At 39.9% G+C, this 26,111-nt stretch overlaps 1 protein-coding gene across 1 annotated transcript in view; it reads right to left on the bottom strand.

The window, feature by feature from the left end:
• Positions 1-25,069, bottom strand: part of lhfpl2a (LHFPL tetraspan subfamily member 2a) — a 50,581-nt gene extending 25,512 nt beyond the window's left edge. The window contains exons 1-2 of the mRNA XM_032570763.1: positions 24,815-25,069; positions 4,979-5,066 (exon numbers count right to left, since the gene is read on the bottom strand). The gene's annotated coding sequence lies outside the window, so the exon portion shown is untranslated. The remainder of the gene's footprint in view (positions 1-4,978; positions 5,067-24,814) is intronic.
• Positions 25,070-26,111: the final 1,042 nt, after the last annotated feature.

Here is a 26,111-nt window from a genome sequence, read left to right as displayed (position 1 = left end):
GTTAAAACAATACTTTAGGTAACACCTCATCAGCAAAACACATCTACAGTAGACCTAACCTATATGTAGGGGTTTGGGACCAAAATACACAAGAGCCACCCAAAACACGCTTATAGTTGCCTATTTTAATAGCTTAAAAACCAGATATACCTTCATGGGTTATGCATTGATACATACAGTTGAAACCATCTTAGCATTACCACAGAAGCTAACATCTACAGCCTTTCTTATCTCTGCTCCTGGGTAACAGCCAATCAGAGCCAAAGGAAACAAATTGCGCTCCAGGATTGGCTGGTTTGCAATTGTTAAGGGGTAGCATGTCAAGTAGCATTGCAGCTTGGCATTTCACCTTCTCAAGCAAGGATCCAGTGTACTAAACCTGTGAGCATGTTTATGTTAGCATTTAGCTTGCTTGACTGTGGTGATGAACTACAAGAGATGTTCACGCAAGTCTTGCTAGGCAACTGAGAACCCGGCTAGGCTAACAACAACCAGTTAAGATCGCAGGTTAACATTTTACACTGTGCCATGCTAACGCCGCGATATTTTCCGCTCGCGGGTCAACTTTTGCTGCTGAATAATTGTAAAGCAGATGTAAAACATTGAAAACCTGGAGCAAAAATCAAAAGCGTGTAGCTAGCATTTCAAAATGGCACCCACAAAAAGGTGGGAAAACTGGGTTTAATTTGCCTGTTTCATTGTTGAAGAATGTCAGACCTAGCTTGTAGGGTGTCGGTTTATTATGGCTCTTGTCATTCACTAGTTTTTCACCTGATGTAATTTATTTTGATAAAAATAACCACATAGGAAAATGATTGATCAATATGTGCAGTGAGGAGGGGAAGCTACGTGTTTGCCACTGAACAATTCACATTTTATTTTACCCTCAAGTAAAGAGGCGTCCAAAATATATGGCAATGCAGGTGAGCTGCCACTCAACAGTCTTTTGCAAATTCATCACCATGGCAGTATTACTCTATGCAATACGCATGGTAAGAAGAAGAAGACTGCAATAAGTGTTAGTTCATGTAAGGACTATACACTTAGGATCTTTATCCCTGTAATATATTTGGCCACATTTGTTGTTTAATGCAGCATAAATGTTTTAGATGTTAAATTGGTGGTGAAGTGGTAAAGTCATTAAGCTACAAAACATCAGACTACAGTCACTTTATTATACTTTTATTTTAATATGGCTGTGTGGTTGAAACAAAAGCTTTACATTTTAATTAAATTTCCTCGTTAGCTGGGAAGACGTTAGCACTGTTTATTGCAAATCATATCACTGTGGCAAAATCCACAAATCCAAAAAGTCCACAGCAGGAATTCTTCATTTTGGGGGTTTTTTTAGATTAACTTTCTTTGAGCCTGTCTATGCTATAAAAATCTGCATTGTGTACCTTCGTCGTAAATTTACATGCTACCAGTACGAGTATTTCAAAGTGTATCTTTGAAATGGATGCATCATGTTGAGATTTCAATTTTGGCAGAAGATTGGTTAACTTTCAAACAAAGATATTGGCGTTATTGACAGCCTGATTTTACATTGTGTTAAATTGATAATACGTTACTATGTGAAAAGTCCCTTTAAAGGGGAACCATTATGTCAAATTGACTTTTTTGAGCTTTATATTATTAATATATGCAAAAGTTAATAATATTATTGCCTCTTGCATGTGTTCTTTCATGTTTGAGAAACTCTTTAAACTCCTGCGGCAACTATTCAGCTGTGCAAGACGCCTGGGTGGACCTAGCTCCGCCTTTGAGACGCAGCTCCTGGTTGAATCTGCAGCTTCTGAGCTTCCGCCTCACAGAGCAACCCTCCATCGCGACTCCCCCACTCAGCTCCTTCAGACTAGCCACCAGCAATTAGCAAACACCTGGTGGAACTGCGCATCTGCTGAGCTCAACATACAAACTACTGCTCAGTGCAACGCTGGTAAAAATGTTGAAGGGTTAATGGAGGAGTATTGCTGTGATGACTTCCTGAAGGCGGAGTTTCAGAAAGAGTAGGAGTTTCTTAAAGAGACAGAGGCCCGATTTCAAGGCGCTAAGGCGATTTCAAGTCAAATTTCTTTTTAGTCATATGTTACTTAATTGTGCTGTAAAATGGCACTATGTGTCTGGAAAACACATAATACTGCCCCTTTAAGAAATTCTTGACGCATCTTTGCTCTGACAGCTGATTAACTGAAGGAGGACCCCAAACACTCCCTTATGTCAAGGAGTCAAAGTATTTGAGGCCCTCAGGTCTATCACTGTTTCCATTATGCTTAGCTGTGACCAGCCTGTGCCACAAACAACAAAAAGAGTCCTTCCACTTTAAATCCTATTTTTCTGGGCCAAATTTGAAGGGGGAAAAAAAAGTCATTCCACTAAGATGGACGGACTCAGCGTTTGGCCCCAGACGTGTTGTTCTCCCTTTGTTTTCTGCTCGGGGGAGAGCGAAGTTTAATCCTAACTTCCCCGTAGTTCTGACCTTCCTGCTCCCAGCGGAGTTTCCCACAATAGCACAAAACAAGCTAAACTCCCCCGCAAACGCAGATCTCTGAGCCTGCTTCATCCTAACGCTCCTGGGAGGGAGAGGGGGTCACTCTGGGCTCAACCTGGTCCTCTGCTTCAAATCAAAAAGTAAGCACTGCTGAAAAGCATTGGCAACACCCTCTCTCTCTCTCTGTCTCTCTTTCTGATGTTATCCCTGCTCCCTGCAAAGAAACTCTAGAGTAGCAAGACGTTGGGAGATGAGGTATGAGGACAAATAAGGAGATGGGATGGGGATGTGAGCAAAGGAGAAGTGTGTTGCTATTGTTAGGCTGGTTTCAGGGAGTAAAGTGAGACGTGGAGAGACAATGGCTTACGGACAAAGACGCAAGTGTTGAAGTGTCGAATCGGTCAAGCTCCTTTTTACAAAAACCTGACAGAAACTCGTCCATGTCAGATTACACCACGGCGGTTTCCCACAGCCACAAAATGAGTCCAAAGAAAGCCGATAATATAGGAAGTCGAGGTGGGGGAGGGGGTCATGTTTGATGAATAAATGAACTAAGATATCACCTGGGTGACAAATAGTGACAGAAATAAGATGAAGATGGAAACCAGAACACTGCAGCAAGTACAAGATAACAGGAAGGGAGCTGCTGACACGACGTTTCCCTACTCTAAGCCCATATTACAAACTAGTAGTTTGTTTGTTATGTTAGCCGGGGGCTTTCCAATTCAATGGCCTTCACAGGTGACCCTGCTCATTATTTCCAGCTCCATTGTTTTCACTCTATATTTCAAAAACACCCCCCACTACTTCCTTATTCGCCAGATAAATACACACGATTGATTTGAAGCCTTAGTGAGGCTAAGTAGTCCCAGTTGAGTCACATTATATGGGTCATGAGACCAGCTTTGCAAGGCGGTGTAAAATATTAGGTTTTATGAGAAGCTAGGAATAAACAAACTTCAGACAGTCTGAATTTGAAACGCATCAAATTCAGAGTTTTGATGTTTGAATTTGAAGAATAATTTACATCTCTTTTTGCAGAGCATTAAAATCAGCTAAAAAAAATACCCCCAACAATGATGCTACCGTCACCATGCTCAGCAATAGGTAGGGTGTTGTTGATTTTCTAAGGTCATGCGTTACTTTTCTAATCATAATTCTTGCCACTGTGACCAAATACAGTGCCCCTCCCACCTGTTTGTGGTTCAGTATTTGCAGATTTTGCTGTGGAACATAAATCCTGGTCATTTGCAAACTTTTTCATAGAGCATATTGAAAGTATTCCAATGAAAATGCACCTTTGGAAATGGAAATTGCTAGGTGCAATGCCACTTGCTAAGACGCTATGATAAAATGCCTATAATACAATGATAATGTCTTCACTGACAGTCTGAGTTTGGACTGATTGTAAGTGACAGACTTTGTAGGCAGACAGATGTTGGCCAACATGTGCTAGAACCATTGAGGCCGTGGGAACAGATGGTATTTCCACTTGGAAGAAGTGTCAGGAACCCCAATATTATCATCACAAGAATAGCAGGAAGCTGTGTTTGCCTTTGTGTCGTCTTTCTCCAAAGGAAAAGCTTTACTCTGGACTCACAGGCCAGTCAGAAACCCACTTACCAGCAGAAATGTGGACACCTTAAAAGTTTCTCTTTGTTGCACTAGCATAATTTTACATTGAATGGTTTAGAGAAAATGTACTTTAATTCGAGGAAAGTCATTCAAGTCTCAGGTGCAACTTTAACTGGAACAAAGGACATTTATACCCACTGTCAACTATTGTGGATGATCTGTGATGCCGCAGGCCTGTTTCTCTTCTAAGAGGCCATAGTATCATGAACTATAAAATACAAAGACATTTCCAACAGAAATAAAACCTTCCATGTGAAGACGGATCACCAGTAGCTATGTTTCCATTACGAGTGTGCACAAGATTTTGTCGATGTGCCGCCAATTTTGAACAAGCACAATTTCGCAATTGTGGTGTTTCCATTAAATGAGAAATGCGATAAAAAAATAACATCTGAATAGGTTTGTTCACGTGACAAGTAATTAAAAAACATGCCACGATATCATCATCCTGCCACTTCCTGTTGTCTTCTTCATCTTTTCCAACAGTAGTAACATCGGGTTGATGATGTAAAAAAAAAAAAAAGTGTCTCCATTGCAGTTTTCCAAAAACTTTTCATTGAAAAACTTTGGGGGGTTTTTTGTTGTTTTTTGTTCCAAAATTGGCGCGTGTCTATTAAGCAAATTTAATTTTCGTAATTCTAATTTGCACAACTATACGGTCAATGGAAACGCAGCTTGTGAGTTTTTCAAAAAGTTGACTCCTTCCCTAAAATTTAAGGTTTCTAAAATCTTCAGTCTGAAATTGTGCTTTCGCGACAACAGACAAATTTATTTTCAGATTTTTACAAATTCTTACCAGAGATGCCAATTTTGCATATAGTGCAAAATGACATTAAAGGGCGAAACACCAACCTCTTGTGTGGAATCTGATTGTGAAAGCAGGCAAGTCTCTTCAGTTAAAGCCAGATGATGTGAGTCTCGTCTCTTGGTGCTGCACAACCTGTAGAGAGAAAAGAGCTCTGAGTCCAAACGACAAAACCATACCATCTCCAGAGGCCAACAGTTTAGTCATCGCTGGCTCTCCAGCAGTAACAAGCATCCTTTTCTGATTGCTTATTGGTATTTTCCATCTAAACATGTCACAGGGAAGAAGCTGCACCTGGAGAAACTTAAACTGTTTCACATGTCCATAAAAACCCGAGCAGACGCTGACATCTGTGACGCTCGTTAGGGCAAAGTTGCATAATGTAGAGCGCGACGTAAACGTTTGCGTTGGTTGAGGAAGCGAGGTATAAAGTTCCTCGCTGATGGCCAATTTTAGATCCATGGAGCAAAAACTTTAAATCTACTAGTTTAACTCATGTAGTTTTAGTTTGATTGTGAACGCATGCTTTGTTTTTGTCCTAAAACCAGACTAGTTGAAACTGTACTGAGACTATGGGCGACGTCCAACAGAAGTAGGCTTGTGGTCACATTTAATTTACAAAATGCTGAGACTGGCCCTTCGGAACAGTTTAAATCAGTTCCCATCAATATCGTTGAACCAATAAAACAAAGTGATTGAATGTAGTTTGAAAGGTCTGCCCTACAGGGATAATGAACCAATAGAAGGTTGTAGCCTGACTTTGTCTTTCCCTTAGTCAGTTCTGAGTAAGTTTCAGCTTTATGCTTCACAAATTTACTGTTTGGACTCAGTTATCGCAGGTCAAATCGTTTCCAGCCACAGCAGGCATCTGTTTTTAAAGAAACAGTCAATGTACTTTGCAACACGTGATATCAAAAGTTAGCAGCTTATTGATCATTCAGCAGCTTACGACATGAGCTGGATGAGGCCAAAATAAAACATGATGTTGAAGTTATATGGATTTGGTGTCCAAAGACATAATTCCAAATAAATCTAAAGCTGCTGTGACTTAAAGGCATTTTACCAAATTCATCCTGAGGAGCCAACAGTGCTTCTCTGACCCAGTTAGGCTAGCATCTTAATATTAGCTCACCATGCTTCAAGTCAGCCCTGTGAATTTTAGTTGTTTTTTCTTTTCTGAATACTTTTCATTCTATTGATATGTTGAAGCAGATTCTAATAGTTGCAAAAGAAATTAAGCAAAATCCTGAAAGTTGTGTTAGCCTCTCACACAAAAGGCTGGGCTAGCAAACTGTTGTGGAAAATTCAACAGCTTAAAACATGAGCTGGGTAATAAAAGCAAACAAAAACCAAAAGTAAACGGCATATTGCAGTTTCTTTATGTGTTTAGAAACGTGTCTGTTATTAAATTGTTTATCAGGACCCAGCAGGTCTACTCATACTGCCAGGAAATATTAACTAGGCTGACGTCTTTGTATTCTATCACCATACTTTAAGCTAGCTGATTGAAATGTGCTTTTTATTGTTTATATTTTGCTATGAAGAATTTTGTTTGACTGGAATATTCAAAAAGATGTAAAAGTCGGAAAATTAGAGCAAAAATCAAAAATATTACAAAACAGTGCATGTCGGGTGGAGGGAAATTGGTTTGTGCTAGCTTAAATATACAATGTAGTTTTACACAAGTTCTACAGAAAGGAATGGTATTTGTGTTATCATGACTTTGAAGCAAGTGAAATTTATGAAAAATCGTTACAGCTTACAAATTCACTGTAACATATCCATTGTTCTGCATCATGCTGAATGACAAGTTAGCAGCTTGTTATGGCAGATTTAGCAGCCTTAGGCATGAACTGACAGACAAACTAAACCAAAACCAAGAGTAAGCATTAGTGTACTAGGATTCTCATCAATGGTAAGCCTGTTGTGTGTCAGCTGGATGTGTATAGCTTATCATAGTGTTGCCAAACGAAATATAATTTCTAAGATTTTAAAAAAGGCAAACAAAGTTCAAGGAACCCAAAAAGCACCAAGTAGCAACAAAGTGTATGTCTTAATCGTCCTGACAGCTGGTGAATGATACAAAACAAAAGTGGCTCAGAAAAAGCCACAAACATGTTTCTGTTGTCACCAGAAGATTCAAGTTACTTTCCCTGCTGCACACAAAATGGCACACAAATGTGAAGCTGCAGTTAATTAACTAATGGCTGATTGCTTTCCTCACATTCTGCGAGGCTTTCTGAAGTCTCCTATTGTCCATCAAGAACAAGCACTTAGCCTAGTTAACCCTCAGGTGAAAGAGGTCACTTGAATTTGCTGACAAATCAACAAATGATATTATTGAAGAATATCTCAAGGGTAATATCTCAATATCAACACTTGGTTGAAAGAAATTTTCAATCAGTCATTGATTCCTGTAGCAAAAAACAAAAACACAGCTACATTGTTTAAGCTCAACAGTGTGAAATATATTCGTCTCTCCAGCCATTTAGGATACCTCATTAATCTCTGCTTGGCTTCTGCTTACATCATCTGCAAAAAGCTATGCATGCGAACACACCATAACTCAGCTGCAGCGAGACATAGGGAAACAACTTATTCCCAAGAGGCATGCACACATTTCAGCAGAGCCAAAGCAACAGCTGCTAAATGGTCAGGACAACACGGCAGAGAGGAAGTGTTTTTTTCCATTATTCATGAACCCGCTAACACGTTGAAGAGGTTAAAGAAGAGACTTTGACTGCTACTATGTAAGTCTAAATATTTTCAACTGAATATACACAAAAAAAGTGGTGCCAAATAACTTAGCTAACTCAAAACCGTAGCTTAATTTCTTTCTGAAATTTGGACCCAATATTACATCCACTCACCCATTTACTAGATATTGTACAAATGTCACAAAACAGCCAATTTTAAGTTTAACAGATCGAGCAAAACTGGAAAAATTTCAAACTACAAGTCCATTAACAAGTAATTTATTTGTGATATCATAGCAGAGGTGATATTAGCAAGTAAAAACCATATTTTTTGTCCAACTAAAGCCTCATGTCATTTGTTCCAAATCTAGTTTAAACTCTAATAATGGACATAAAAACACTTTTATCAGATGCACGCCACTTGGTTTGCTTATATACTGCACTACCTTGTTTGTTTTTAGTATTATTAATCCATTGGCATGGCACATCTGCACTGTGTGTTCAGATATGTGTTGAACTATAAAGTGGAAATGATCCCTTGAGTCTTAGTCAAACACTTTTAAACAGAGGAAATAAGAAGAAAAGGATTTTTTTCCAGCCACCAACTGCATGCCTCGTTTTTAATCTAGCCTGTCGCTAGTATTAACAAACATAATATAACCAAAATCTATCCAATCAGCAATATGAATAAAAGCCCAAACAGTGGAAAAACAAACACCATTTTACCACAAAAACCTTGAAAAATACATTATTTGCACAACAGCTTCCGTCAAAGAACTGTGACATTAATTAGGCCAAGAAACGGACGCCAGCAGGGGTTCTTAATCGCCAGTCACGCAATCATAAAACCAACACTGATAGCACGCTGGCTGTGATTTGGTTCATTAGTTGGCCATTTTCTGTAATTAAGAAAGCAGGCAGAAAGAAAGCACGTTATACCGATCGGCTCCAACAACAGGACACTGCTGCAAAGCCTGAAGGAAAAATAAGATGATTGCTGACTATTTTCTCCCTCTCGCCATGTGCTGTGAGCATAATTTTAATCTCAAGGGAACCTCGGCCGCGTAAATCGTTGCTGGTTATATTCCAAATTGCAACAGCTGAGAGGATTTTCTTCCCGAGTGTTACAATCCGACTACTATTTTTGCTCTCTCAAGTGATGCCAGAAAATGCCCCAACATGCATAAAACCCAGCAATGCCTCTCAGTAGGAGCTGTTGGATACAGGCAGCGGAGTTCAGCTGCCGAGCCACTTCCACAGCTGGAGATCGACTCTTATGTGGGGACTGGAGGTATGTTCTCCACAGCCAGGCTCACCACAAAAGGGTCTTTCTTATAGTAGTTAAGGGCTTTGGGAAACGGGGAATTGACTGGAAGGGGTTGCCTTCTTTCAGCGAAGTAGTTCTAGGGAGCGCATTTAATAACAGAGTTACTCCGTTTGCACGATTTGAAAGATTAGCAATCGCCATTGGGTTCACCATATGCTAAAAGTTGTAGGATGATGATATGCTGCTTTATTGCTCTACTAAAACCAATGGCTCATTTGGTATTTTAGATACTACTTTGAATAAACGTTCAAGGCAAAGTAAATGATTCGGACTACTTAGTACTTGGAGTCTGTGCCATTTCATTGTACGTTTCTTCAGCCTCTCCAATCGTCCGTGGTTTGATTTATACTTGGAAGTAGACATTTTTGAGTTCCAGGTTATGGTGGAGTACGAGTAAGCTATCAACACTGCATCTATGTTTGAGCCTCTTATTTTGAAAAGGGAATGGAAGTAAATACTAAGTTGCTTTGTTTTGTTAACAGACTCAGTTGATGAAGACTCTCGGAGTCTTCGAAAGATGGCTTGTTTCAATCGTTAGCTCTGGAAGTATTTTTGGATCCTTGGTAGAAAAACTATACATATGCCAATGATTTCTTAGAGCTATATCAATAACACAACCGGCTAATGGATAAAGTTGGCATCTTTTTCAGTTCTGTCACTGCTTACTCAAAGCGATACATCACAGGATTTTAAAGAGTCTGAAATCCACTTGATGAACTCTTAATGATCTAAAATACTAAAACCGATCAAATCTGGACTGAAAATTACCGTACATTTCCACAGTATCTCTTATCACCTTCAGGCAAAAAGTGGCGGAACTAAAAATCACAGGAAACAACTTCTAAAGTTGGAGGTTCTTCAAGTTTAATAATCAATATGTCTCCTGCATGCGTAAAACCACATCAAGGTTCCAGGAATAAGCCATTATCTGTATTTCCACTGGTGCGTGGCAGCCTTGTTTCTGTCATACTGCAAAACGGGCAGCTGTGGCTACAATGTAGCAGGTTACAACCATCTGTGTTTCTGAAAACACATTCAGAAATTGTGTTTTCTGAATGTGAGCAAGGAATGGTTGGATGATATGCAAAGATCTTTGGAGACCTCTGGACAAGATGAAGCCCTGTACGACTGTAGGCTGTTTACCATGCGGTGGCGCCATTCCCAAATACGACTTCTCTTTAAAGTCAGACGACATGTTTCTATAATATGCCGAAAAACAAAAAAATTTACTTGGCTCATTTTAGGACGTGTGACCTGTTTGTTTTCAGAATTTATTATGAGTATTTCAAGAATTATCCTCTACATTTAGCATTCAGCTACCAGGCTGAATGTTGAATCTCTGCTTCACTAGCCGCGTTTCCATTGACCATATAATTATGCAAACTGGAATTATGAAAATAAGTTTGCTTAAAGGAAGCAAGGCAATTTCGCAAAAAACTTTTTTAAACCAGAAAAACTGTAATGTAAACACTTTTTTCGCATCAACAACCGGATGTTACTACTGGCGAAAAAGACGAAGAAGACAACAGGAAGTGGCAGGAGGATGATTTTTAATGACTTATCAGATGAGCTTTAACTGCACCAAAACAGTGAATTTACTGTATTTAATGGAAACACTGCAATTGCAAAATTGTGTTTTTTCTTTTTCCGACGACAACAGGGTAGTTGCTAAGTTTTGCGCACATTCGCACCGGAAACGCAGCCAGTGAAAAATAAACCAAACACCGAATCCCAAACATTAAACTATTCAAATGTTTCCGTAAACAAACAAGAAGGAGCCAAATGTGGGCACTGTCTAATTGAAGTCATGGGTTACCGCTGTGTCTAGCAAGGTTGAAAAGAAAACACGTCAAGCTGTTCTCTATTTGTTGATCCCATCCTCTGTTGGCTCGTTGGGTCTGTGGGTTTGTAATAGGAGGCATGTGAGTCTGAGCATGGAGCATTCTCATTAAAACACCCGGCTCAGATGCTTCATCCCTCAGGTCAGAGTACACCTGCACACGCAGGTGTCAGGAAGCGGCCACATCGCTTCTCCCAGCACCGATGACTTTACGGGCGAGCAATTAAGACAAATTGCCAAATGAGCCGGTGAGTGATTGGTTAACGAGTGTCGACGATCAGGTGCTCACTGAGGTTTGTGTGTGAAGCAGGTTTCTGATAGTTTGGGGTTTTTCATCACAGTTTAGTTTTATTTTGTCTGTCTAATCCAGTTAGTTTTAGTTAGTTTTCAGAGTGGGTTTGCTAATGTTCTTTAGTCATTATTAGGTAAATACTGTTTAGTTTTAATTTAGTTTTTATTAGATGTATTAGTAGCTTTAGTTTTTTCCTACTTTAAGTTAATCTTTAGGTGCAGAATTCAAAAAGGTCAAAGTATTATTGGGTAATGAATGCCATTTTCAAAATATGTATTCAATTATTTAATGTCAGTTCTAAATAAATTAATAAACACGAAAACAAAGGATGCCACATCTATAATTTCAGTATGTTTTAGTTAGTTTTATAAGCACATAAGGTGGTTCCATTTAGTTAGTTATCCCCATTAATTACCATTTTTATTTCTGTCAGTTAATGAAAATGTTTTCTCAATTTTAGTTTTTTTTTTTATTCATTAGTTTCAGTTCACTATTATAACATTGAACAATTAAATCCGCGCTTTAATTATTACCCAAAGGAAGACATCTGCTCTTACACAAAACACAACAGATGTTTGTCTGATTTGTGTTACATAAGAGCTCCTATCATAAGACTGGGACTGATTAGGAACCACAGAGGTCTGTGCAAAGCTCTACCAAACGGACCGGCTCTGGCCTGAATATTCTCGGCGTGTTCACATTTTCTTGTAATCATAAAGTTGATGCTGTATCAGCACCAGAAAATGGGTTCCAACCTACAAAGACACAACCAATAGGTCCGAACACCATTCAGTTCAAAACAGCAGTCCTCGTTTGGTCCTTGTGTAAAAAAAAAAAAAAGGCCTGGAATGTCCCAGCAGTAAAGGTAAAACATAAAAAGGATATATAAAAATCAGTTGCTGTCGAGGGTAATAAGTATTGCCTGGTTCTGCTCAGCTGAGCAGCTGGGTTGCATTATTTTAGGAGCCAACTCTAAGAAAGAGGGGCTTTGAAATCTCTGCCAGTAGGCCTTCAAAGAGAAAAAGGAAAAACTGTTGAGTTTCTGCTGCCACAGGCGGCTTCCGCTTCGGAGTCCGGGGGGCAAAGCTCTGCCCGGTGACGGCGACAGCGAGGCAGAAACAATGCCGGTTTGTGTTCACACCAGGTCTTCAACGATTAGCTTGCATTCAGCAGACTGATTTTTGAGCCCCTGCACTCAACTGTGAAGGCTGAACACAAAGGACGGTATCAGGTCTGTCAGCTGAGACCTTTATCAGTCCGAAAATAGTGACAAATTGATTTCAGTGTGCAAACTTTATAGCTAATTTAAACATGTACTCCTGAGCTAAAGATGTCCGACTTCTTTCGTAGAATTATCCAGTTTGCTCAGCCAAGTATTTTAGATTCTCAGGCAGAGATGGTCAAAAACAGTCCAGACTCTTGAAATGTTTTAAAACCATATGAAACAGCCATTTAGTTTAACACCAACAGGAAGTAACGAAGCAGATGCTCACGTTAGCATCGTTAGCATATGCTGGTGTCCCTTTTCAACACCAGTATACAGTATGGTGTTGAAGATGAAGGCTCTTCCTACATTTACCATCAAACGTTGAAAATTCGGCCTGCGGTGCTTATGTATTGCTTCTGTCTGCACAACAATCAACTCACCAGCCATTTCCTTCTTTCCTTCAAAATAAACTTCTCAAATAGAGATGCAGCAAATAATCTGTCTTAAAGTGTACGTCTTTACACGCAAGATCTTTAAGTTTACTTCAGACCGACAGAACAGAAGCCAAATTATTCGTCGAACTTCTCTTTGATGAGAAAAAATCATTTGAATATCGAGATGATATAGAAATATTCCAAGCAGATTTGTAAAATGAGAACACAAATACAACGTTAAAGGAACTGAGATTTTTCCAAGATTCAGATAAAACAAACAAATTTCTGTCTACGTTTAAAAGAAATTTTAAAATCATTGCTAAGAAAGTGAAGCGATACAGCGTTGAATCAGCTGATGTTTTGTTGTGTATTTGAAATGTGTGAAATAGTCTTCTGAGCTGAATAGCTCATTTTCTTTACATGAATAGTGGGCAGATATACGTTTCTTTTTCTTTCTGCTCCTTTTAATTAATGGTACATTAAAATAATTACATGAACTATTGATATTCATTATCGAATGGATTAAATAAAAAATCAAATGAAATGAGATGAAAATTAAAATATGACCGTAGACGCTACTTAGCTTCTTAAAGTCAGTCGCCAAGAGATAAAAACCTCAAATTTTTGTCCAAAAACACAACTAGCGTTGGACTGCGTTCTCTCAACTAGCCTCTAATTCCCACCTTCAACAAAGCACTTCTAACACCATCGCACTAGCTAAAGTGTTACAACATCTCTGGGCCTGTAAACTAAAAATACGGGGTGTGTTTTACTCCCCGAGGCGCACAATGATTACACACTTTGCGCTAATGCAACAATTAACCAGGCTATCCAATTTCCGTACATGTTTGCGAGTGTGCATGTGTGTGTGTGTACGTGCGCCGATGACAGGCCTACAAGCATTTAAATGTGTCGTGCCTGTAAACCACACGCGGCACGCAGAGATGACATCACCTCACGGTCCGCAGATTAGCCTGTTAGCTCAACGGGAGACACAACAGACCACTCAGCCAGGCTGGTGTGTGTTTGTCACTTGGAGCAGAAGTGATTACCTCCAACAGGCTGTACGTGTGTTTAGATGTGGTGAAGTCTCCACTGGGGTCAGTCTCTCACTCACTCTCTCTCTACAGCACAAGACAGGTGTAATGAGCGACCTCTTAATGTGAACCGGAGGGGAAATTCTCCAGATTGGACGCCAGCCAGAGCTATCCCAGACATGATGACGGACATAGCAGGCACCAGGGTTCATACGCGCACACGGAGTCGTGCATGAAATTATCCCTCACCCACGCAGGGGTGTGTATGTGTGTGTGTGTGTGTGTGTGTGAGGTCAGGCTCGTGTTCACCAGATTGTGTAATGTCTGAAAGACAAAGCTTCTTCATCTTTTCCTCCTCCTCTTCTTCCGTCAACCACCTGGAATCTGACTGCCCAGCTAGCTTAAAACCCGTCTTAAAGTGGCTAACCAGAGGCAAGGTTACTTGTTTACGCGATGGGGTTGAACGCTTCCCAGCCCTGGCGTGGCAAGAATGAACGCAATGTTGAGCCGCAGTTAAGATGATGAATAAAACTGTACCAATAAACAGTGCCAAGTACCAGTCACTGGTCGATGTTAACGTGTGAAAATTTAAGAGTCATCTTTTTCAGAAAATTTCATTTAACCACCAGTTAACTGTTATAATTAATATAATTCTCATTCAGTGCTATCATTACCTCCTTATAGAAATATCCTTTTGTGTTCAAATGCTGTTAATAGATGACTGAATGACTCAGGAAGTGCTTTTATTTTGAAGAACAAGAAATGTATTTGCATTGAAGTAGGTCACACCAGATAATATCATGTTTGAGTCAACTGAACAAACTGCATTGTGCATTAGATGGTGTTCAGTCATTTATCTTTTTTCTCTCTGATTCAGATGATTTACTAGGCGAGGAGCAAAAATCTACTACATAAATATTAATTTGAAACATTTAAGTCAAAATGTGAACCATGTTCCCACCTATGTTATAAATCACACACTGAAGGAAAAGGGTGATGCTGTTAAATGGGAGTGAATGTTGAATTTCTGAATTGGTATGAGGAAGTGCTTTTACTTTGAAGAGCCAAAAGTTAATTTGTAATGATGATATCCTAACAGGGCTAAGCAAGGTTAACTTTATTTTACTTTGAAATGATCAAAAGTCCATTGACATACAGTTCACTTAAGACATATTCATGTGGTCATTATTGAAATGCTACAGCTAGCAAGAAAAGATGATTATGAACCATTATTAGCCCATCTTATTACATAGGGTGCATATAATTTAAGGCATAGAAGTCCCAAAACTTGAGTCTAAGTTGAGTACAAGATGAAGTCACGTCTAAAGTCTTTGTTGCAACTTAATTGTGACTTGGGAGTAGTTTAATTCCCGAGTTCTAAACTTAGCGTCAGCATCACTTCCTGGGTCTTTAGGGTGCGAGTGCAAGCTAAGTGTAAAGTCTATCCCTTTGTGAAATCGAGTCATAAGTCGGTTTCTTGAAACTTAAGTCTATTTCTAAGATTCAAATTCTAAACTTTTAATCGATGTCGAGTCGAGAGTCTAGTTAGCCCAAGTCAAGTCTAAAGTTTTTGTTTTAGTAACCTTGGTGGGGCTCAAATGTTGAGTTTAAGTCCAGTCTCAAGTCTTTTCAAGTAAAAATCCAAGTTAAGTCTTATGTCTGTTGCTTAACTGCAAGTCGTGTACAGATTTCAAAACCTCTGGATGAATGCAGATCTTAAAATAGTTTTGTTTGTACGCTACTAAAACTAAGTGATTTAAAACCTCTTGGCTGTCCTGAGGACGCCGGTGTTCATATAGCCCTGTTGACTTGCACATAGCCATTTTTGAGGTTAAACGAAAAAAAGTATTTCATGCATATTCATTCCCTGCCACTAGAGGTCATATGGCAGGGGAAAAATGACTTTAGATTGTTTTAGTTCTACTTTTATTAATTCAGAGTGCAGAACAAAAGGAAATCCTGAGTTGTCAACTTAATCCACACTTTGAATAAAACCATCAGTTTAGCTTGGAAAGCAACAACGGCAAAATAAAACGTGAAAGTTTTTGTCTAAACCCGTTTTAGTGAGAATTATATTTCCAATGAGCAATGAAAGAGAAGTCGACAGATGGACGGATGAATGGGTGAATGAATGGAGGTCAAAGGCAGCTATTAAAAAGAAGCTACCAATCAGAGCGAGCGCTCTGTGGGACAGGCAGCCATGTTGGCAGGGGGAAGTCAGGACCCCATTGAGGGACGCGCTCCCCTGGGACAAGACTGCATTTCTCTCATTGTGTCGGGTTTTCACATCGTCTGCCTAACTATATTTTAAACATACGTACTCTAGCTGTTTTTATTTTATTTTTTATTTTTTTCAAATTTTAACACAAATGGAGACTAGCTTAGTGAGATAGCTTATTAAATGGGTCAATTTAGGCAAGAATAGTTACCATCTACGTTATTGCTGGCTAGAAATGAAAATCCTGTTGTTTCAACCATATGCTTAATGCATAAAAAGATGAGTTGTTTTTTTTTAAATAGTAGGTGATTAGTCATTTTCTTAAAGCATATTAAGCAGGATGAGGCTGAACCAGTGCCCTGTTTTATAGCCTGACTCTCCTCTGTTAAACCTAGAACTGCTGAGCCAATAAATTGCTAGAGCGCATGTTAATAACCTTTGGCTACCAGATGTAAAAATGAATAATGAAAGGTCTGCCTCTCCAAATTACAGATATTGTTTTCGTGGCGCAACCAACGTTGGACAACGCATCGACACCGACTGCGCAGTCATACGGGACCTGACTGTAGAAATGAGCGAAAAGTAAAGGAATGTTGACCGCGCTGCGTTTGAGCCAAGAGAGGGATTCATTTGAGAAATCCTCACGATAAAAGAGGCAGCTGGACTGCAATGTTGTGATCCAGAAATTCCAACATATTTAGACTTGATTTGAAGAAAGCACAATACCCAGCTGTTGCTCTTTTTTTTAAAATATATATTTTTTTCATACTGCAGAATTCGGACAAAACACTATTAGGTTCTGACAAGAACTTAGATCACTTCTTGTGAAATAGGCCAAAATTTTCCAGTCAAAAAGATTCAAGGGCCAAAAAAATATATAATTTTAACCAGTCAACAATAAACTAGTTAGATTTGTTGCTGGAAAAGGAGGTGGGAATTATTCTGGATGCGAAACTTCAAAAAGTGTTCTGCAGGTTTGCCGTATTAAAAATAATTTTGATAATTTTCTAGGTATCAATTGGAAAAGAAAGTATAACACCACTTAATCAATTCGAGTGAATAAGATCAGGATTCAGGTCACTCTTTCTTTGAAAATACTTGCTGTATTTAGCCAAATTTATTCAATGAATTCAAAGCAGGTTTGGGTAGAAAAAGCAAATTCTTCGTCTTATAGCCAATATTTTACTTGCTTGTGATAATTAAAAATAGAGAAAGTCTCCGCCAATATCAAATACCTGAACTTTCTCAATTGCCGTGTTGTCATTAAGCGAGTTCAGTTTCGAAATGTCAAATTGCAAAATCATACGGGCAATGAAAACTAGTGCCAAAACATATTTTTCCAAAGAAAATATTTTTTTAAATCACCGTCTTTCCCTTAAGCAAATTTATTTTCAAAGTGTCAAATTGTTCGACCATATGGTCATTTCGGTGGAGGGAAAAATCTCCCTACTGGTTGAGAAAATGCCGAGTTGTTTGTTTAATTCTAAGCAGCTTAGCGTTGAGAATGTTCTCGATGGCCAAAAATCCCCTCGAAACCAGAATTTGTTGTTACTGAAATCTTCTTAAAACAAAACACAACTTATCCCTTCCACCAAAAGGCAACTGGCCATTGTAGTATTTGTTTGGACGAGCTGGACGTTCACCATCTCCTTGTAGTGGTTCTTGCGGCGCTCTGCGAACCGGGAGCCAGCCGTGAAGCGAGTCGTGACTACTCTCATCCGTCACACGAACACAATGCTCGGCTTGGTGCTATCTCGTTCCCACAGCTTACAGCCTTTTCCACGACCCGAGCCAAAGCGAACATATGATACGGGCCTTATCGCACATCGCAAACACAGGCTGCCTATTGTGGTCCGGTGGAACCCTTCCATCATTAGCATACAGCTGTGACTCCAGTGACTCCAGGTCCGGCGTGATCAATATTCAAACGTGTCTGTCGCCGCGTTTGCCGGCAAAGACACACAAAAAAAAAAGGGGAGTGAAGAGAACCGGAGACGTGAGCTCAAACGAACACGCAAACATGTTCAGCTTAACGAGTCTGCAGTCGCTCAGGGACCAGACAGAAAGCTGAGGGGGTGGTGGGGGGGTGCAGCTGCAAAACCAACCGTCTGTCTGCCGTTCATTCCCCAGAGACTGACTCCCGGCTCTCTACAAATGAACAAAAAATAAAAAACCCGCCTCAGATTCTTTCTCCTCGTTTCACCCCACAGGAGGGTCCAAAAGCCCCTCCCTGGCTTTCTCCCCTTCTCTCCCCTTCACGAGTCGTTCGTGTCTTTGCACCGCTTTCTCTTCAGACAAGTTTCGGGCGAGGCTTTGTTATCGCAAAAGACCCCACCATGCTGGTTTCCCTGTAAACAGAGCTCTGCTTTGCCGCTTGAGGCAGATGTGTATCCCCTCTCCCACTGCCACTCCCTCCCACCCCCTGAGGGGAGACTCATCTCCACAAACCTCAGGGAGTACAGAGGACATGGAAAGTCCAAGGAGAGGAAAAAAAAAGAAAAGAAATGACTGGGGGTAGTAAAGAATAGCAGAGGGAAGGGTGATTAGCTCCAGTGCTGCCTAATCTAATCAGCGCGCATGACTGGCTCGGAGCGCTGCATTTGAGGGCGGGGACGCATGTAGAGAGCAATAAAGTTCTGTCAGGTTTCAGAGGGTTGGCGGGGCTGGATTGGCTGTTTCGGTGCGTGGAAAGAAACACGAGGGCAGGAGGAGAGGTCACTGCGTGAAAGAATAAGTCAGGTTGATTTCATCGTGACAAATCCCCCCCGATGATATACCCATTGTGTCGTGTTAATTTTGCACTCAACTCCAATTTAATTGTCAGCGGGTGGCTCAAAGTAACGTATACAAGGTCGAGGTCTTGACCGCCGCGGAGTTCCCCGCAACAACATTGTTCCTACGCTGGTTAATTCATATGGAGCCATCGCACACGAATGGAATGATCCGTTTGTGTGCAGAGGTTGTGATTTGGGAGTTGGAATTCCAACTTGGGACGTCGGAAGTTGCTAACCAACCCTTACCTCAAAATCCAATATGGCCGCCACTAGGCCTGCCATGATGACAAAGTTTGCTGGACAATAAATTGCCCCAGAAGTCGTTGCGTTAATATTCTTCTTTCGAAACCATTTTCAGCTTATATAATGGTATATCAATGGAAGAACACATTCTGAAAGATCAATAAACTTTAAATACTAATGAGCATTTAACCCTGAAACTGAAAGACATTTTTAAAAAACAAATAAACAAAACAACAGAAACGGCAAATAAAATTATTTATAAAGTCAAAATTATCCTAAGAGAGAGAAAAGAGAAAAAAGGAAATAACCTCCTTTTAATTTATTATACGACTGATGTATTGGCCTACCCACCACTGACTATTAAAGAAAAATCATAATATTTATAATATAATATTTTATTTATAGACATTAATTTAGCACTGACAATTTGTGTTTCATTAAAACAGCCTGACACAAAGCACTGTGTTAGTACTACTATGGCTGTAATAATACTGGTACAGACATGACCATGTGATTTATTGGTTTCACAGGAATTCATACAAATTTAGACATTTTTTTGGCAAGATTATGATAGTAAAGGTTCCAACAAAAAAAAGCGAGATGTGTATAAAAGAATTTGCAAACGGCGTGCAAGGTTCCAGTTCCAGTTTGACTAGTGAGAGTATTTAGCTTTTTATGCTTTTCTCCTCCTAAGATAATACTAATGGGGGGGAAAAAAGCGACAAAAATTCTCCACTTTTGTATTTTCACAAATAGCAAATGAAAGGTTTTGTTAATGTCAAATTGTGTCCAAACAGACTTTGAATAAATCAGTTTGGAATGATCCAACTCAGGTTTGGAGAACATGACTAAAATTTAGACTTTGACATCCTCAAATCTCCAGACCAAAAATAAAGCTATAAACCAGCACCTCACCTAAATGTAGACAGGCAGCTCTGACAGCTAGTTTTAGCATCATTAGCTGCTAATGACACTACAGCAGCCACTGTTACAGCTGTGATTGGCTAAGAGCTAACCAATCACAGAGTTGTAATAATACCTAACAATGCTACATTTCTTTTCTGTCATTCTGTCAGTTTAAACACGGTGGAAACTCCTTCATTGTTTTTTATACCTGAGTGCTGTTAACTGTCCAACAAGAGGTCTTTAGTCGCCTCTGTTCACGAATCAGGGAAAATAAAATAAAAAAATTTCCTTCTTTACATCAAAATAAGAGTCTAAAGAATTTATAAAAAGGGTGTCAAGTTTAAAACCCTCGCATTCATCAGAGTAATCACTTACAATTTCTTCTCAAGACAAAATCACCTTTCAACAGAAACTTCATATGACAGACTTTCATTTTGACAAGAAATGGCACTTAATATCCGAATATCTCGTTTTATCTCGAATGTTTGAGCGAGCAAACCGGCAAACAAACAATTGTTGTTGTCCTTGTATTGCTAACAGAAATTAGCCACGGGGCACAGCGGCTAACGTATGTAAATTGTATTCCACACGTAGTGTGTGACGTCATTCCCAAATCAAAGCTCCGACTGCGGTGGCAGATGGGAAGCAAAAAATCACAAACGTTTCTATCCCCAGGTGAGGCTCCTAGCTAAACTATATCCATCTGAGCTTTCGCTGCTGGCTTGTTTAACAACAGCTGTTTGACGTGATGCTATAATCTGAGAAGATAGTTTCAAACTACTCTACGTCAGACCACTCGGCAAAGTTGCTTTTAAGTTTAGCTGAACAAAAACCGTGACGGTTTTAAAGGACGAGAACCAAAAAACTAAATAATGTGTCTCAGATGTCTGAGAGGACAAGTGTCCTTTCTATGAAGTGATCCCATTAAAAAAATCAACTAAGTCTGACACACAGCAGCTTTTAACTGTGGAAAAACTCTCCATAGACCCTTTAAGAGGAAAAAAAAAAAAGATTGACGTAATGTTACCCAACTCTGGATTAGTAAGAGTTCTCGCATTACGTCACTTTTACAGCCAAATAAACAATCCTACGGGTGACATAAAAACTGTGTTTTGAAGGTTCCATGAGAAAAGAAAAAAACAAAAAAAAAAAACTAGCTTCTCTTGCTAATTGTTTTATTGACACAAAAAGCACTTCCAAAGGGTGAGCCAATGACCTGGAGAAGTGCTTATAATAAAATCAGATATGAAAAGAACAAGCTAACTCTAAGCAGAACTCTCGTCTCAGTACTTTGAGGACGTGTGATGCAAACGAACGAGCCTTGTTATCAGGTCCATTTCCATGGAAGGATATCCACCGTGGGGCTTTTACTTAAAAAAAAAAAAAAACACACACACACACAAAAAAAACTGTATTCCAGATGTTTAACTCCAGTTGACTGGAGTCGTTTAGGTTAACCTTTCTGGCGCGGGAGCAGACATTCAATTAGTGGATTTCACACTTTGGTCATGGAGACACTGTGGTCTCGGTTTTGGTTTCACTCAGCCGCCGGTTGGGTCCCAGGTCTAATTTCCGTCTGTAAACCCGCCCGACAACGTTTGCTCTCGTGCCTGGATAGGTGCGCGGGTATTAGGGAGTCAAAGAAGTGCTTGATATTTAGCTGAAATCATTCACTAAAAATAGTCTCCCGTCCCGGAATCGTGCACTGACCAGCCCCCATAAAGCGTAACCAAGATCCTGGACTCGTGACAAAAGCTTTCCCTTAAAACTGGAAGAGGCACAAAGAAGCAGATGATGCGGTTTGTTTGAACAGGATCGCAGTTAAAAATCTTTGTTTCATGGTTTTGTTTTTTTTTTTGCTTCTTTTTTTGTGAAGTGCAGTCAAAGCAACGCTGACTGCATCATCGGCACCAAGCAAAGGAGGAGGTTGGTAATCCTTTTTCCTTGCTTTGAAGAAGAAGAAGAAGATAAAATGTACTTTTCCGACGCATCTGCAGCTCCAGGCTGCTGCTGGAGAGACAGAAATGTGTGTCTTTGTGCTTTTCTTGCGGGTTAGGTGGAGGAGAGCGGCACTCAGCAGAGCCGTAGCGAAGAAACGCTTTGGGAGTTTTAGCGGGCCAAACACGGAGCCTTGGGGAACCACGTGAAAGGAGAAGAGGATAAAATGGATTCTACCAATTGGATCTGCGCGTCTAGGCTGCTGCTTGAAAGACAGAAATGCGTGTGTTTATCCTTTTTTTCCTGTGGGTTAAGTGAAGAAAAGCTTTGGGATTTTTAATGGGCCAAACACAGAGCCTTGAGGAACAACAGGCGATCTCAAATTTCTCCCGGCTGCTGACCGCGCTATGTTTAACCCAGATTTTAATCAGGGCTCGACTGCTTTCCTTTAAGTAAAGAAATCACAAATAGGTTGTAGCTAATTGCCGTTACAAGCGCGAGACCACACTTTTACTGCTGCAGCGCTATAATTTCACAGCTGTAAACGTGACAACAACAAAACAATTAAGCAAGCTTAAAAAAACAAGAAGGGACATTAGCAGGAGAGCAAAGAGACGAGAAACGCGTCTAAGAATTAGCTGCAGTGTTGAGCGTCGTTCAATGCACACCTCGCCCTGAACAGACCTTTTCTTTTTCACACACAAACACTGGTTTGCAACCGGTAATGAAACTCAACGCTACAACCAGACAAAGATCTGGGTCGCATCTTGTCAAGAGCGCAGACTTTCTCCTGAAGCCAGAACAGAGCAGCAACCTTAAACCACTCATATGCCTTCTGACACATGCAGGTGTTTGGGGATAATGACGCTTTTCCTGGAAGGGATCACTTAAAAAAAAGGACAAAAAGATTAGCTTGTTTTATAGCTTAAGCCATAGCTGGTAAATTAGTAGCTTTCCGTTGGCTTATTAGGGGTTTCGTCTAATGAGGCAACCTGAGAAAGTACAAAAAGCTGTTTGCAAAAGAGGATTTTCATTTACCGAGAGAAGAGCGTCATTGTGCCGTGTGAAAAAAAAAAGAAACTGCCCCGTAAACTTAATAACTAGTTGTACTATACTCTCAACATCAACGGCTCGTTCAAGGTCATGCCACTGCATCTCAATTAGATTTATGTCCAGACCTCAACTTGGCCACTCCACCTTCCTTTTTTTTTCTTCCTTTTGCCATTTAGATGTGGTGTTCTTTGGATCATTGTCCTATTTCACAACCCATGTTTTCTTCTGCTTAAGGTCAGAAACCTCATATTTTCCTTTGGAGCGTCCTGGTAGAGAGCAGAATTTGTGGTTCTATCAGCTGTTGCAAGTTGATCGCAACCCCAGACAATCACATTGCCACCGCCATGTCTGATTGTTGACGTGATGTTCGCTTCCTTTCGGATGTAATCCAGTCTTATCCGTCCACAGAGTAGTCTCCCAAAAAAAGTCTCTGAGATCGTGATCCTGTTCGGGAAACGTGAGACAAGTCTTTGTGATCTTTGGGGTCAGCGGCAGTTTTCACCTTGCAACTTTTCAGTGGGTGACATTTTTGCTCAGTCTCCTTTTTCTGTTTTGTTGTTGTTGTTAAATTGTGACCGGGAGCAGCTGATTAGCATCTCAAAAGCTCACATGATACCTAAACTTCGACCCCAAATTCCAGAGGCTTTGAAAGACAAGGTTCCCAGACAGAGAGCAGGACCAATGAGCAGAGAGAGAAGGAGGAAGTTCAATTCGTTTCTCCAATCGAACAAAGGGTCATAGCCACCAACTTCAACGCCTCTCTGCCTGGATTTCTGACCATACGGCCAGACAGAGATTAGCAGTGCTAACAGGACGTATTACTACGGGATATTGTCTCTGCTACCTGGATATTGAGCTATTAGCATGTCGTAGCAGTCATGAGATTGTCATACAGCAACAATCTTCAGTCAGAAGCTCCCTCAGGTTCATAGCAAGACTTACTGCTACAGGAGCCCCTTGCTACCTACATCAACACCATCCACAACAACTCTTTGAAGACACATGGACCAGATTTGAGTTACGACAACATTTAATTTCCCATTGGGATAAATCAGGTATTCTTGAAATGAATTGACTGACCTTAACTGAGAGAAGGGAGGTCCAGTCTCTCTAATCTAGGGGTCTCTAATCAGGTCTGGGTGTGGCTACGTAAATTAAACTCCAAAACTCGTTTCAGCTTCATAAGTGAAATAATCATTTGAACATTGCATCTGGAATATACTCTGCATGTCTTTGTATAATATTAAAATTAGCTTGACATCTGAAGTATTTAATGTGACACACAAAAAAAGCAAAAACAGACTAAATCTGAAGACGTTTTTGTAACAATGATATTTGATTGTGTTGGAATGAATTCAATTGATTTAAGTTGACTTTGAACTAAATCATATATAATATACACATCTTGACTTGATATATTTTCCCCCAAAAATGTGTTTTGCATTTAAAATACGTATTTTTTAACTTTTGTTCAAAGAGTACGTCTTTTTTATTTGTTATTTTTATATCTACCTGTTTTACTTCATGACAGCCCACACGGGAAAATAATACCAGTCGGCAAATATAAAGATTCCCCACTTCTGATTATCGGAATGGTTTCCAATCGTCCTGATTCGTATCGTTTCCGTTCAACCCTGAAGCGTTTCTGACGGATCCGTAAGTTTAGCCTTTGCATTGTTTGGCACCGCATCAGTTCGCTCGGCTTTCCTGCCACGCGTTTCCCTTCAAAATCACGCAGTGGAGACACTGAGGCAAAAAAAAAAAAAAAAAAAAAAAAAAAAAGGACCACATCTACTCCGATTGAAAGCTACAGGGGTTTAGAAAAAAAACACAAAACAGGAAAGGTCTATATTGTTGCCACAGACGGAAAGTTAAAGAAGAAGTTTGGAAACATTTCCCTTCAGACTCGCGTACTTACGTGGAACAGTGAGGAACGAAACGCCCTCTGATCCCCACGAAGACTCAAAAGTTCTTCTCCTCTTTCTCTGAATTAAAAGTGTCGGGTTTGACGACCGGGTCTTGGTTATATGCCGTGACTTTTCTCGTCGTCAGGCTGTCTTCATCCTCCTCCACGTTTCGTCCGCGGCTCGCGGAAGAATGAATGGCTCCGTCCTGCCAGACTCTGCTGCTGCTGCTGCTGCTGGCTGGGATGGGAGTGACTGACTGGGTGACCCGGTAGATCCCTCCCCCCAATCCACCAAACCTCTGGATCCGGATCGCTCGTCAATAGACGATCTATTTAATGTCGCTGCGAGGCGCCGAGCTCTGATTGGATCACCAGAAAGTGTTTGTGTTCTTTCAGATGAACAGGATTTAGTTTTGTCACTTCTGAAAATGGATGAATGATAGTAGAACGAAATGTTGCTAAAAGGCAGAGTTGTGTACTAACTGTTAGTTACTTGAGTTAAATTTTTTGGGGAAAAAAACCCAAAAACTTTTTACAATGCTCTACGTTTTTTACTTTTACTCGAGTAATTTTATTATGGAGTATCGTTACTCTGAATTGAGTGTCCAAAGTGTGGCCCGGGGGCCGTTTGTGGCCCTTGAAATGATTTTGTTTGGCCCCTGACCACAAGTCAGGATTGGTTTAAAAAAAAAAGAAAAAAAAGGTAAACAAAATAAAAATAATAATAATAATTTATCTAATGATTTTTGAAATTATTTTAATAAGGCAACAGTCTGAAGCCCTTTGTTCTGTTTTGGTTCTGTAACAATACACAGATTTTATAAAAGTTTTGTTTATTGTTGAGCAGATAAAACTGATAATAAAAAATAAATAAATAAATACAAGAAATAGTCCAGTACACTCATTTTTGCACTTTTTAATTTCTTTATTTTGTTTTTTCTTTGGTTACATTTTAGCATTAGATATCCCGCTGTGGTAAAAAATGACCAATGTAAAGACTGCTGGAGCCATTTTTCATTAAGAAATTAGTTTTCCTTTAATGAAAGATATAATGAATTGGAGAATATCAGCAGCGTTTGCACCAGAATAGTCAGATAACAGTTTGTTATACTTTGTTAAATGGTTTCATTTAAGCCCACAGTGACTCTCTTTAGTGTACATTTGTAGAGTTAGCAAGAGGAAAACAAATTGTGAGATTCTTACGTGCATTTTGGGTTTATACATGTCAACTCAGAGTTCACCTTAAAGTGTAATTCGATAACCGAGTCCATAATCAAATTACTGCTTATTTTTCAACTCACTTTGCTGT

The sequence above is a fragment of the Xiphophorus hellerii genome, chromosome 8, assembly GCF_003331165.1.
Source record: "Xiphophorus hellerii strain 12219 chromosome 8, Xiphophorus_hellerii-4.1, whole genome shotgun sequence".
Classification (NCBI taxonomy): Eukaryota; Metazoa; Chordata; class Actinopteri; order Cyprinodontiformes; family Poeciliidae; genus Xiphophorus; species Xiphophorus hellerii.
This window is presented reverse-complemented; position numbering and strand designations above follow the sequence as displayed.